We start from the raw sequence: 12,936 nt of genomic DNA on the forward strand, positions 1-12,936 counted from the left end.
CTTGTTCCCACATTGCCGGCTCAGCTTCTTCCTCCATTGTTGTATCATCGTATTCAGGGAACCCATGGCCAGGATAGATGTCGTCGTCCTCTTCTTCTTCATTGTCTTCCATCATAACCCCTCTTTCTCCGTGCTTGATCCAAACATTATAGTGGGGCATGAAACCGGACTCAAATAGGTGGACGTGAATGGTTCTTGACGTAGAGTAATTGCGACCATTCTTACAGCCAGCACATGGACAAGGCATAAAACCATCCGCCCGCTTGTTTGCCTCAGCGGCAAGCAGAAAAGTATGCATGCCATTAATGAACCCGGGAGAGCATCGGTCATCATACATCCATTGTCGGCTCATATCTTCATTATACACAACACCGAATAGACCAAATTAATACAAGTTCATACATAAAGTTCATATACAACACTTAATTAAATGCAACAAATAACTCTCTAGCTAAAGAATTTAAATGCAACAACAAAAGCGATCAAGATCGCAACTAAGGTAACAATTGATCCAACAGCATAATGATACCAAGCCACACTATCAATGGCATATTTTCTAATCTTTCTAATCTTCAACCTCATTTTCTCCATCTTGATCTTGTGATCATCGACGACATCGGCAACATGCAACTCCAATTCCATCTTCTCCCCCTCAATTCTTTTCAATTTTTCTTTCAAATACTCGTTTTCTCTTTCAACTAAATTTAACCTCTCGACAATAGGGTCGGTTGGAATTTCCGGTTCACATACCTCCTAGATAAAAATATCTATGTCAACTTGATGGGCATAATTTGTCATAAACACGAAATGCAACAACTAGTTTTAAAAGAGAATATACCACATCCGAATCATAACAAGGACGAGGGCCGATGGGGACCGATATCAAAACCATGGCACTATGTATAACAAACAACGTACGGGTAAGACAATTATATGAGTAACCATATATCCAAATCACACAAACATCAATTTGGTAATGTAAAACATTCATGAACAAGAGCCTCACCACAAGGTGGTGCCGGCGACGGGACGGTGCGGGCGATCGACGGTGGTTACGACGGAGATTTAGAAGGCACTAAGTAAACCACACCTACATATGCAAACTAATGTTATTTTTTACCTCAAACTGCATATAAATCAAATACTAGCAAATATAATTCCTCCCAAATTAATCACTATACAAAGCATTGCAAGAGCTAATCTAGCAATGAGAGTTGAAAGGACAAAGTTGCTAACCTTTGTGATCATTTGAACGGATGGGGGCCTTCAAATCTTGACAAATTTTGGGCAAAATTTGTGAGGAGCTCGAGGAAGAGAGGGGAAGAACAGAGGAAAGTGAGGGGAAAGGGGAAGAACAGAGTGGCTCGGGTGGACGAAGGGTTTATGTACGTCGACCTTTAGTACCGGTTCATGCCACGAACCGGTACTAAAGGTGCTGGACGGGCCCCGGACTGACAACATCCTGCCACCACTCTCTTTAAGACCGGTTTGTGCCACGAACTGGTGCTAAAGGTTCGCCACGAACCGGTACTAATGAGAGCGGCCGGCTAGCCGTTGGAACCGGCACTAATGGACACATTAGTGCCGGCTCAAAATCAAACCGGCACTAATGTGTCTCAGATTTGCCCCTTTTTCTACTAGTGCCTGTGTCACCGGAACCTCGGATTTGTCTTCGGCCATAGGTTCCGAACCGCGTGCATCCGCGCCCATCGAACCTGATCAGGCGCCGATAGTTGAATTCAGCTCCGCGGATATCTTCTGGCACTCACCTTTAGGCAATGTGCTAAACTCATTAAAAGCCCTCTCCTTATCAGGGGACTCTCAGCCGAACTATATCCGGTTTGGATTGGAAGCTGATGACGGAGAATTCCGCTCCCCACCCACCACCCACTTCATAGCCATTGTCGAAGACTTAACCGACATGCTCGATTACGACTCCGAAGACATCGACAGTATGGACGGCGATGACGGAGAGGAGCAGGCACAAAAACCACCGCTTACAGGGCGTTGGACAACCACCTCCTCGTACGACCTATACATGGTGGATACACCAAAAGAGAACAACGGCGACAATGAAAAGGATCTAGTCAAGGATAAGCCTCTTGAGATATAGCCAAAGCACCAACGTTAGCAGCGCTGCTCTAGACCACGCCGTGGAAAAAACAGCAATACCGGCACAGGAGAAAATAATACTCCGGATGATGCAGAAGACAATGAAGACCCCATTGAGCCAAGTTCCGAACAGGATGAACGGGAGGATGGGCGAGTCAGCCCTAATCAACAGGCCGTTAATGAAGACTCCGAGGATAGTAATTATCTTCCACCCTGCGAGGATGAGGCGAGCCTCGGCGACGAAGACTTTATCGTGCTTGAGGAGCCCGTCGAGCAGGAGCGCTTTAAGCGCCGGCTAATAGCCACTGCAAGGAGTCTGAAAAAGAAGCAACGGCAGCTTCAAGCTGATCAAGATCTACTCAATGACAGATGGACTAATGTCCTCGCAGCCGAGGAATACGGCCTCGAGCGCCCAACCAAAAGTTACCCGAAATGCAAATTTTTACCTCAATTCGATGATGAGGCGCTGAAGCTCGTCCTACCAGTGCATAATGCGGCTAACCGACCACCACATGGCCGGGACAAAGCGGCAACTCAGGCCGAACACCAGCCCGCACTACCTCGCCGTAAAAGCAGAGACTCAACAGCTCGTGGATATACATATGACCTGCGGCATAACCTGATCGATCAATATATGGATCGCGGGGCCGTGCCCCGATGTGCGAGGATGGCCATCCGGCCGGATGTGACAAACATAACCACGCCCGGGCCGAAAACCACAGACGAACTCCATCCGAGCTACGTCGCGACTTGGCCCGATATAGAGACGCCGCACACCCCCTCTGGTTCACTTATGAAGTAATGGAACATGAATTCCCAGAAGGGTTTAAACCCGTTAACATGGAATCATATGATGGGCAACAGACCCTGCGGTATGGATTGAGGACACTACAAGAAATATGTCAACTTGTGACCACCACTATTGGTCACTGAAAGGTCAAAAATTTCCATTTGCGACCTTTTTGTGACCAAAAACAGAAGGTCAAAAGCTGGCCGTCATAAACTGACTATAGCGACCTTTCTTCTGGAATGGTCGAAGACGTTTACGACCAAAATATTCCTACTGTGGCGTTTTGGTCACTAGCAACCTCCCCAGGCCACGTAGGCATCCAGCATGGCAAGCTGACGTGGCACAAGATTCAGCCTGGTCCAATTCGGTTTTCTACATGGGCCTAGCCCAACAATTCAGCCTATTTGTGTTTTTTTTGTCTATCAATTTTTGGTTGGATTCATAGGCCAAGCCCAATATTGCAGCCTTTTTATTTCCAGGTGATCCTTTTTTAGACCATTTATTTTTTGGGTCGGATCTATTTCTCAATTGGGCCTCAGCCTTTTTACAGTCCATTTCCTTAATTTTTAGTTTTTTCCCTATGAATATTATTTGGAAAATGCCCATTTTAGATGCCAAATACTATTAGGTCCCACTTGTCAGGTTCTAATTAAAGACAAACCAGGTTTCAATTTCCACACAATTATTTCAGTCAAAACAGCAAAGAAATGAAAATTTTCAAACCACATGCCAATTTTGGCTAAGAGCACAATCTTTACATAATTCATTTCACCATTACATGTGATACTATCACAACATATAACTACCACTACAACTATACTCCTGACTTCACTTTCAGGCTGGAGCTTCTTAAATGAGAGGAAACACCATTTCTGGATGTGTTCGTACAAACTGAACGAAGGCATCTAACAATAAACCAAAAGAGTTAGAAACAAAATAAAAAAAATAGAAAGCAGCTACGGACTAAATCATGAAGTATCTCTACATGTAACATGTAACAGTAATAACCACCACCACAACCAAGCTCACAACAGCAAGTCCACAGAAGAAAAAAAACTCTGTAAAGCAGTAAAGCCCAGCTCTTACTATTTAGCAGGCTGCACCTCTTTCCTTCTCTGCCGCAGCAGCAAGAAGCAGCCACACAAGCAGCAGTAGCTCAGCAAGCTTCCAGGAACAGCACAAGGGAGCAGCAGCTGCAGTTCCTCCTCTGTTCAGCAGCACCAACAGCAGCAGCTCCCCGCCGCAGCCTGACTCGCACGCAGCCCAAATCCACCGCCGCCTTCTTCCTCCTCTTCTTCACGCCGCAGCCGCCTGCACCCTCCTCAGCCGCCCCCTGCGCAGCTATATCCACCCCAGGGACACGAAGCAGGACAAGAGGAAGCAACTCTCTCCCTGCCGCGTCGCAGCTCCTCGAGCCCAGCCGCACCGCTGCCGCCACGCGCACACAGCCTAAAATGAAGCATATAAAACATCAAACAAAGAAATAAATGGCAAGCAGTATAAAAATCAAGGTAGCACTAGTATATTTTAACTGAGCTTGCAACCATCAATATAGTTTGCTTATAAGAAAACATACGGTCTGATGCTTATGTGCTACTAGATTACTACAGACAAATTGCAAACTATGCACTCAATTTGATACTTGCTTAACAGTTTTAATGTAAACCAACAGTTAAACCTGAAAAGATGCAAAGCTGAAATCTAACTGATGTAGCAAGAGTGCTCCCAGCACAATATCACAATTCTGCATTTCTAACTTGTACTTGCAACATTTAATGCTAGCAAGAACATATGGAGGCAGATATAGTTCCAGGAGATAGTACTTTAGCCATTGAAAAAACAAGCAGTTTACTGAGATAGGACAGTGGTAGAAATACAATCAAAGTTACTCAATCATAAGGCATGTGAGCAGGACATGATGAATATGGCATGAAACACCAGCAATGCAATACTGCAACCAAATTATCATAGTTCAATATCTTTGCTCAATGGGAATTAATTAAGGAAGGGTTCAGTATGCCAATGCATTTTGGTGTGGATATTCTGGACTTTGATGCTGCTAGGTTCATTTGTCAAATGAATACATCAGGAACAAAGTGCGAGCAATAGCAATAGAAATGCATGTGTACCTCATGCAGGAGTGGAGGTTGGCGTAGGCGAGGGCGTCGTCGGGGTGGCCGGAGGCGGCGAGGCGGCGCTTGATGGACGAAATGTGTTGACATATACTCAGCTCCGTGTTGAATTCGACCAGCCAATCCCAGCTCTTAAACCGGCTTGCAGATCGACGAACACTTGGCCAATCTGCACAATAATACAGAGACAAAACAATCAACTTGCTGCACACAAGAGGAAGAGGGGATTTCTTTAGAAGAGAAACAGAACTGGACATAGAGCCACATCCCACATTAATAAATTTTTTGCAGCAGTTGTAACATAGAACAAGGACAAATGTTGTATGGACATGAACGACAGGATAAGTGACTACTGGTGAGAAAACTGAAGGTTGCAAGTTCCCTACTAGTCTCTCGACATGGGTACTGGTTCATCAAACAGCATGGATCACAAATTGCTTGAAATAAACATGCTAGAACAAGTAGTTGTTGGTCCAGTGAATCCTGGAGAGCTTATTTCTCATGAACAGATACTTGCTAGAACAAATCACAAACAGACAGTGTGCAGGCAGGGTACACAGAGACCAGGAGAAGCAGGGTGTGGGCGGCCGCAGTTTCACAAACACCATACAAGCAAACTCCATTACACAATATGCAGTACATAGGAAGTAATCATCATATTTTCACAAAAACGACATACAATGCAGACATATATACTCACACAAGAAGATCATTGCCTGCAGTTTTATTTAGATGACATACACTACAAAAATCTTAAGAGAAAAATACTGCACCGAGCAATTTACTTCATGATTAAGCGACATGCTTGTCCAGCGCATGGCAGATGGACTGAAACAACAACAACAATTATGAGGATCAAAACACCACCTAGATAGATGCTCGTTGTTGATCAAAACTATCAAGCAGTGCACGACCAAACAATCTACACATTCACTAATCAATCCAGATTACTATCCTGTGACCGAAGAAGCAAATGCCATACCAGGAAATGATTAAACACATAGTATTAGTAGCATGTCCAAAATCCCAATTTTGACATGCGCAAAAACGGCAATTTGAATCAGATTTGGTTGTCTCATATATAACATGCAGATCAACAATACACAACATACCACATTTACCACTAACTAACCAAGCTAATTAAGGTAGTCACGGTCATCTAGAAATTAGTTTAACACAGATCCGTAGCACTGATATCAAAAGGTTGCATCAACTAAGGAGCACATATTGACATATAGATGAACTAAGCGACTGATAGGAGCAATGCAACCGAAATCAAAAGGTTCCAGATCATGTACGATGGTTCTATATTTCTATCAATAGATGAGCAATGCAAAAGAAGCAGTAGGGTCACCAAACATTTTGGATAAACATGGACATCAAGCAAACTGTGTACGATAGATAGAAGAAGCTAATTAAGATAGCTCCTGCAATTCGAATCCATCATTTTTCCCACAGATAAGATAAGATGCAGATCAACATTGCACTAGTACATTGATTACCCTTGATAGATGGAGCTAAGATAGATATCCACGGCTGTCCAGGAATCAATTAAGCACAAATAGAAGAGAATGGTAGGAGATATATCTGACCAAACTGAACTGAAAGTCTGAAACCACAAGTCTGCATGATGATACAGTATAGTAAAATAAAAAAACTGATAAGGAGAGCACAACTTCAATCAGCAATGCAAAAGGACCCCCTTGGATTGAATCGCTTGGTCAACAGCCTCGCATGGAATCTCGATCGATGAGGTGAAGTCGTCAATCAGAATCGGATGATGGATAGGGTCCCTCCTACAGTCAAGCCAAGGAATTGGATTCAGCAGTCAGATCAGATCCATGGAATCATCCTTTTCATGTTGACAGTCAGAAAAGAAGAGAAAGGTTTGGAGTTTGGACAGAGACGGACCTCGGAGATGTACATGTGGTCGTCGCAGTAGTCGGTGAGGCTGGCGAGCTTCTTGGGGTCGAGGAAGCGGGAGAGGACTGGACGGCGACGTCGATGTGCTTCTTGGGGTCGAGGATGAATCACCTCTGTTTGGTCGTGCCACGGGTGCGCCGCCACCGACCGGCACGTGATCGAGGACAGGATCCGCTCGTTCAGGGCCGGCGTCTTGGTCTTGGGGGCAGCGGCCGTGCCGCTGCCGTTGTTGGATGGCTCCTTGGTGGAGGCGGCGACCGCGACTTCTTGTGAGGGAGCCATGGATGAGTGGTGGGAGGGAGTGGGAAGGGGATCGAGGGAGAGGCAGATGCATCTCGCTGCGCGCACCGGATCTCGCCGGACAGGGGTCTTCGATTCCCGCCTGAGGTCGCCAGGATCGGGCGCCGGAGGTGGCAGCGGCAAGGGAGGAGTGGAGCGCTAGTGGATTGGGGATCGGGAAGAGAAACCCTACAGGCGGCGGAGGGAAGAGAGAGAGGAAAGCGGCAGAAAGAAGGGTGGAGAGGAAGCCGATCTGGATCGGGGAGGGAGGGTTGGTGGGAGAGGGACGAGAGGTGAGCGAGAGACGCTGGATTGAGGGACTCAGGGAGAGTGTGGACGGCTCAGATCGACTACAGGGGGTGATCCGTGGGCTGCTTCCTGATTGGTTCAAAACATGAGGTATTTATTAAAATTAGCTCTTAGTGCTAAAAACAGGGGGTTTTGTGAAGCAACTAGCAAAATTATTTTGCAAATGGCATCACTAAAATTTTCACTTAGTTTATACCACATTTTACGGATGATCACCAATTTGTATGCAGCTTCGGTCCTTCTAGCTATTTTTGTTCATTTATACAAATTTCCACCGATTCGGCAGGAAGCGGGTCAAATTTAAACTGCAGGTGCCTCATATTTTGCTCTTTATTTTTTACAAAATTCATTTCTAGATACATGGATATCTACTTAATAAGAGAAACACCAAAAAAATCCAAGATTCAACCACTAGCTAGGAACGGTCATTCCCTTTGTTTTGACCGCGTTTTGAAACGGGAATAAAAAATTCAAAAAAATCAAAAAATTGGGAAACATTCGCATTGTGTCATTATATGTGGCCAAGTTCCCAGGAAAAATAACAAACTTGTAATACGACAATTATTTTAAAAAAGTGTTCTCAGAAACGAGCTATCACGTGTGGAGATCAATGGCTTTCAAGCCAAATGATCAATCTTATGGCCACATTCATGGCATAGTTTGTTCAAATGATCTCATATTGTACACAAGGGTGCATATTGGAATGGAAAACAATGTTGCCTAAGGAAGTTTTCATTTTCTTTGGATGAAAAAGCCATTTTCCATTTTTCGAGTGCCCAAAAGGAGGTTTTTGTGAAGGACCTACAATATATTTATTGCAAAATTGGACCAAATCATTTTTCTAAAATACTAGGACATATTTAATGCACAACTGACCAAATGGTTGGGTTTCAAAAGTTTTTATCCACCTCTAGTGAAAAAGACAAATTTCTGCCGGTTCAGTTGGAAGTGGGTCAAATTTGAACTGTAGCTGCCTTGTAGTTTGCTCTTTATTTTTTCCAAAAATCATTTCTAGGTACATAAGTATCTATTTAATCATACAAACACCAAAAAATTCAAAGATTCAACCACTAGCTAGGAACGGTTATTCCCGCCGTTATGACCGCATTTTGAAACGGGCATAAAAAATTCAAAAAAATCAAAAAATTGGGAAACCTTCGCATTGTGTCATTATATGTGGCCAAGTTCCTAGGAAAAATAACAAACTTGTAATACGGCAATTATTTTAAAAAAGTGTTCTCAGAAATGAGCTATCACGTGTGGAGATCAATGGCTTTCAAGCCAAATGGTCAATCTTATGGCCACATTCATGGCATAGTTTGTTCAAATGATCTCATATTGTGCACAAGGGTGCATATTGGAATGGCAAACAATGTTGCGTAAGGAAGTTTTCATTTTCTTTGGACGAAAAAACCATTTTCCATTTTTCGAGTGCCCAAAAGAAGGTTTTTTTTGTGAAGTACCTCCAAAATAATTGTTGCAAAATTGGACCAAATCATTTTTCTAAAAGACTAGGCCATATTTAATGCACAATTGAACAAATGGTTGGGTGTCAAAAGTTTTGATCCACCTCTCGTGAAAAAGACAAATTTCCGCCGATTCAGGTGGAAGTGGGTCAAATTTGAACTGTAGCTGCCTTGTACTTTGCTATTTATTTTTTTCAAAAATCATTTCTAGGTACATAAGTATCTATTTAATCAGAGAAACACCAAAAAAAATTCCAAGATTCAACCACTAGCTAGGAACGGTCAAGCCCGCCGTTTTGACCGCATTTTGAAACAGGCATAAAAAATTCAAAAAAAATCAAAAAATTGGGAAACCTTCGCATTGTGTCATTATATGTGGCCAAGTTCCTAGGAAAAATAACAAACTTGTAATACGGCAATTATTTTAAAAAAGTGTTCTCAGAAACGAGCTATCACGTGTGGAGATCAATGGCTTTCAAGCCAAATGATCAATCTTATGGCCACATTCATGGCATAGTTTGTTCAAATGATCTCATATTGTGCACAAGGGTGCATATTGAAATGGCAAACAATGTTGCCTAAGGAAGTTTTCATTTTCTTTGGACGAAAAAACCATTTTCCATTTTCCGAGTGCCTGAAATGAGTTTTTTTTGTGAAGGACCTACCATATATTTGTTGCAAAATTGGACCTAATCAATTTTATAAAATACTAGGCCATATTTAATGCACAATTGACAAAATGGTTGGGTGTCAAAAATTTTGATCCACCTCTGGTGAAAAAGACAAATTCCCGTCGATTCAGGTGCAAGCGGGTCAAATTTGAACTGCAGCTGCATCATAGTTTGCTCTTTATTTTTTTCAAAAATCATTTCTAGGTAAATAAGTATCTATTTAATTAGAAATACATGGTTTGATGGAGAGACATCGAGGTTTGGACGGTGGCCGAGGGCCCCAACTCTAGAGCGCGTAAGCTCGCATGCCCGCCGCGTGGTCACCGCGTGACCGTGGCGTTGCCATGTGTTCTGGGCGGCCTAGGCATGTCTAGTGGGTTGGGAACTCCCCAGGTAGGTGCTAGGAAGAAAATCAGAACATAAGATTCTCACGAGGAGACCGATCGATGCTCAAACATGAATAAGCAGCCAAGTGTTTGATTAGCGGTACGGGAAATGTACATGGCTAATGGGCGTGAGTTTTGGCTGAGGATGATTAGTTACTAAGAAGACCGTCTTCACAAATTTTCAGCTCAAAAGGAGGAGCCTAGGTGGTACTTGCTTTGCAAACCACCACACTGGACATAAATACAAATGTTGAAGCTCGGCTCAAAATAATGAATGGATTGAGATGGCATTTGGTGGAGGATGGTTATTTGGGCATAGGAAAGCACTGTAGAAAATGGATACTATTTGGACATGCCAAAGTGGTACTTCCTTCACAAACTGTTACTCTGAACAGAATAGGAAAATGAATATTTTTGAACTAGGCAAGGAAGGTTTTTACATATTTGACGAAGATATGACCCAAAGAATTTATGAGATTTTTTTGGGAATTTTGGGAATGACAGAAATATAGGTTGCTTCACAACCTAGGGCAAAAACTGCCACATGGACATGACACATAGGCAAAACTGATGAGGTGGCGCCTAGTCATAGCAACCCACCACAATTTACAAGGCTATGATTTAGTCGTTAACAACTAGAAATAAGGTAGCAGACTAGCGTTGTTTGCTTTATGACCTTTTCATGTGAGGAAATTACGACCTTTCTGACCAAAATGGTCACAATGGTTTAGGGTTTGGAGCCCCCCGAACAGCTTTTGACCAATTGGTCTGAAATGGTCATAAATTTATGACCAATTCTTCGAGGGTCACTGACAGAAGGTCATAAGTTGACATATTTCTTGTAGTGGGATTTTCTCCTCCATATTCATATGGCCCGTGGCGATGACCTTCACGCCATCAAATAACTCCCGCTAAAACTCAAGGGACCTGCTCGGCACTGGTTGAACAGTTTGCCAGAAAACTCAATTGGCAGCTGGGAAGACATGGAAGACACCTTCCTCGACAACTTCCAGGGTACATATGTCCGACCTCCACATGCCGACAACTTAAGTCACATAGTTCAACATCCCGGGGAGTCGGCCAGGAAATTCTGGACTAAGTTCCTAACTAAAAAGAACCAGATCGTCGACTGCCCGGATGCCGAAGCCCTAGCGGCCTTTAAACATAGCATCCGCGACGAATGGCTTGCCCGACACCTCGGCCAAGAAAAGCCGAAGTCTTTGTCAGCCCTCACTATGCTAATGACCCGCTTCTGTGCGGGCGAGGATAGCTGGCTAGCCCATAGCAATAACAATACAAGTGAACCTGGCACTTCTGAAGCCAGAAATAGCAACGGCAAACCCCGATGCAACAGACACAAGCATTGAAGCAACGGTGACAACACCGAGAACACGGCGGTCAACGCCGGATTCAGTGGTTCTAAGTCCGGTCAGCGGAAGAAGCCATATAAAAGAAACAATCCGGGCTCGTCCAGCTTGGACCACATACTCGTTCGTCCATGTCAAATCCACGGCACCCCTGATAAACCAGCCAATCATACCAACAGGGAATGTTGGGTTTTTAAACATGCCAGCAAGTTAAATGCCGATAATAAGGAGAAGGGGTCGCAAAGCAAGGACGGTGACGGGGAGCACCGGCCACCGAACACAGGGGGACAGAAGAAGTTCCCTATGACGCCCCCGATTCAATCGTACACTAATCATGCACGCAAATGTGTACGATCAAGATCAGGGACTCACGGGAAGATATCACAACACAACTCTACAAATAAAATAAGTCATACAAGCATCATAATACAAGCCAGGGGCCTCGAGGGCTCGAATACAAGTGCTCGATCATAGACGAGTCAGCGGAAGCAACCATATCTGAGTACAGACATAAGTTAAACAAGTTTGCCTTAAGAAGGCTAGCACAAACTGGGATACAGATCGAAAGAGGAGCAGGCCTCCTGCCTGGGATCCTCCTAACTACTCCAGGTCGTCGTCAGCGGGCTGCACGTAGTAGTAGGCACCTCCGGTGTAGTAGGGGTCGTCGTCGACGGTGACGTCTGGCTCCTGGACTCCAGCATCTGGTTGCGACAACCAGAAAGCAAGGAAAGGGGAAAAAGGAGGGAGAAAGCAACCGTGAGTACTCATCCAAAGTACTCGCAAGCAAGGAACTACACTACATATGCATGGGTATATGTGTAAGGAGGCCATATCAGTGGACTGAACTGCAGAATGCCAGAATAAGAGGGGGATAGCTAATCCTGTCGAAGACTACGCTTCTGGCAGCCTCCGTCTTGCAGCATGTAGAAGAGAGTAGATTGAAGTCCTCCAAGTAGCATCTCCAAGTAGCATATCCAGGTAGCATCTCCAAGCGCATCTCCAGTCGCATCGCATAGCATAATCCTACCCGGCGATCCTCTCCTCGTCGCCCTATAGAAAAGTGATCACCGGGTTGTCTGTGGAACTTGGAAGGGTGTGTTTTATTAAGTATCCGGTTCTAGTTGTCATAAGGTCAAGGTACAACTCCAAGTCGTCCTGTTACCGAAGATCACGGCTATTCGAATAGATTAACTTCCCTGCAGGGGTGCACCACATAACCCAACACGCTCGATCCCATTTGGCCGGACACACTTTCCTGGGTCATGCCCGGCCTCGGAAGATCAACACGTCGCAGCCCCACCTAGGCACAACAGAGAGGCCAGCACGCCGGTCTAAACCTAAGCGCACAGGGGTCTGGGCCCATCGCCCATAGCACACCTGCACGTTGCGAGGGCGGCCGAAAGCATACCTAGCCTAGTGGCGTTCCAGTCCAATTCGGCGCGCGCCGCTCCGTCGCTGACGTCTGAAGTGCTTCGGCTGATACCACGACGTCGGGATACCC

This window comes from Triticum aestivum, chromosome 5B (assembly GCF_018294505.1).
Source record: "Triticum aestivum cultivar Chinese Spring chromosome 5B, IWGSC CS RefSeq v2.1, whole genome shotgun sequence".
In the NCBI taxonomy this organism is placed as follows: domain Eukaryota; kingdom Viridiplantae; phylum Streptophyta; class Magnoliopsida; order Poales; family Poaceae; genus Triticum; species Triticum aestivum.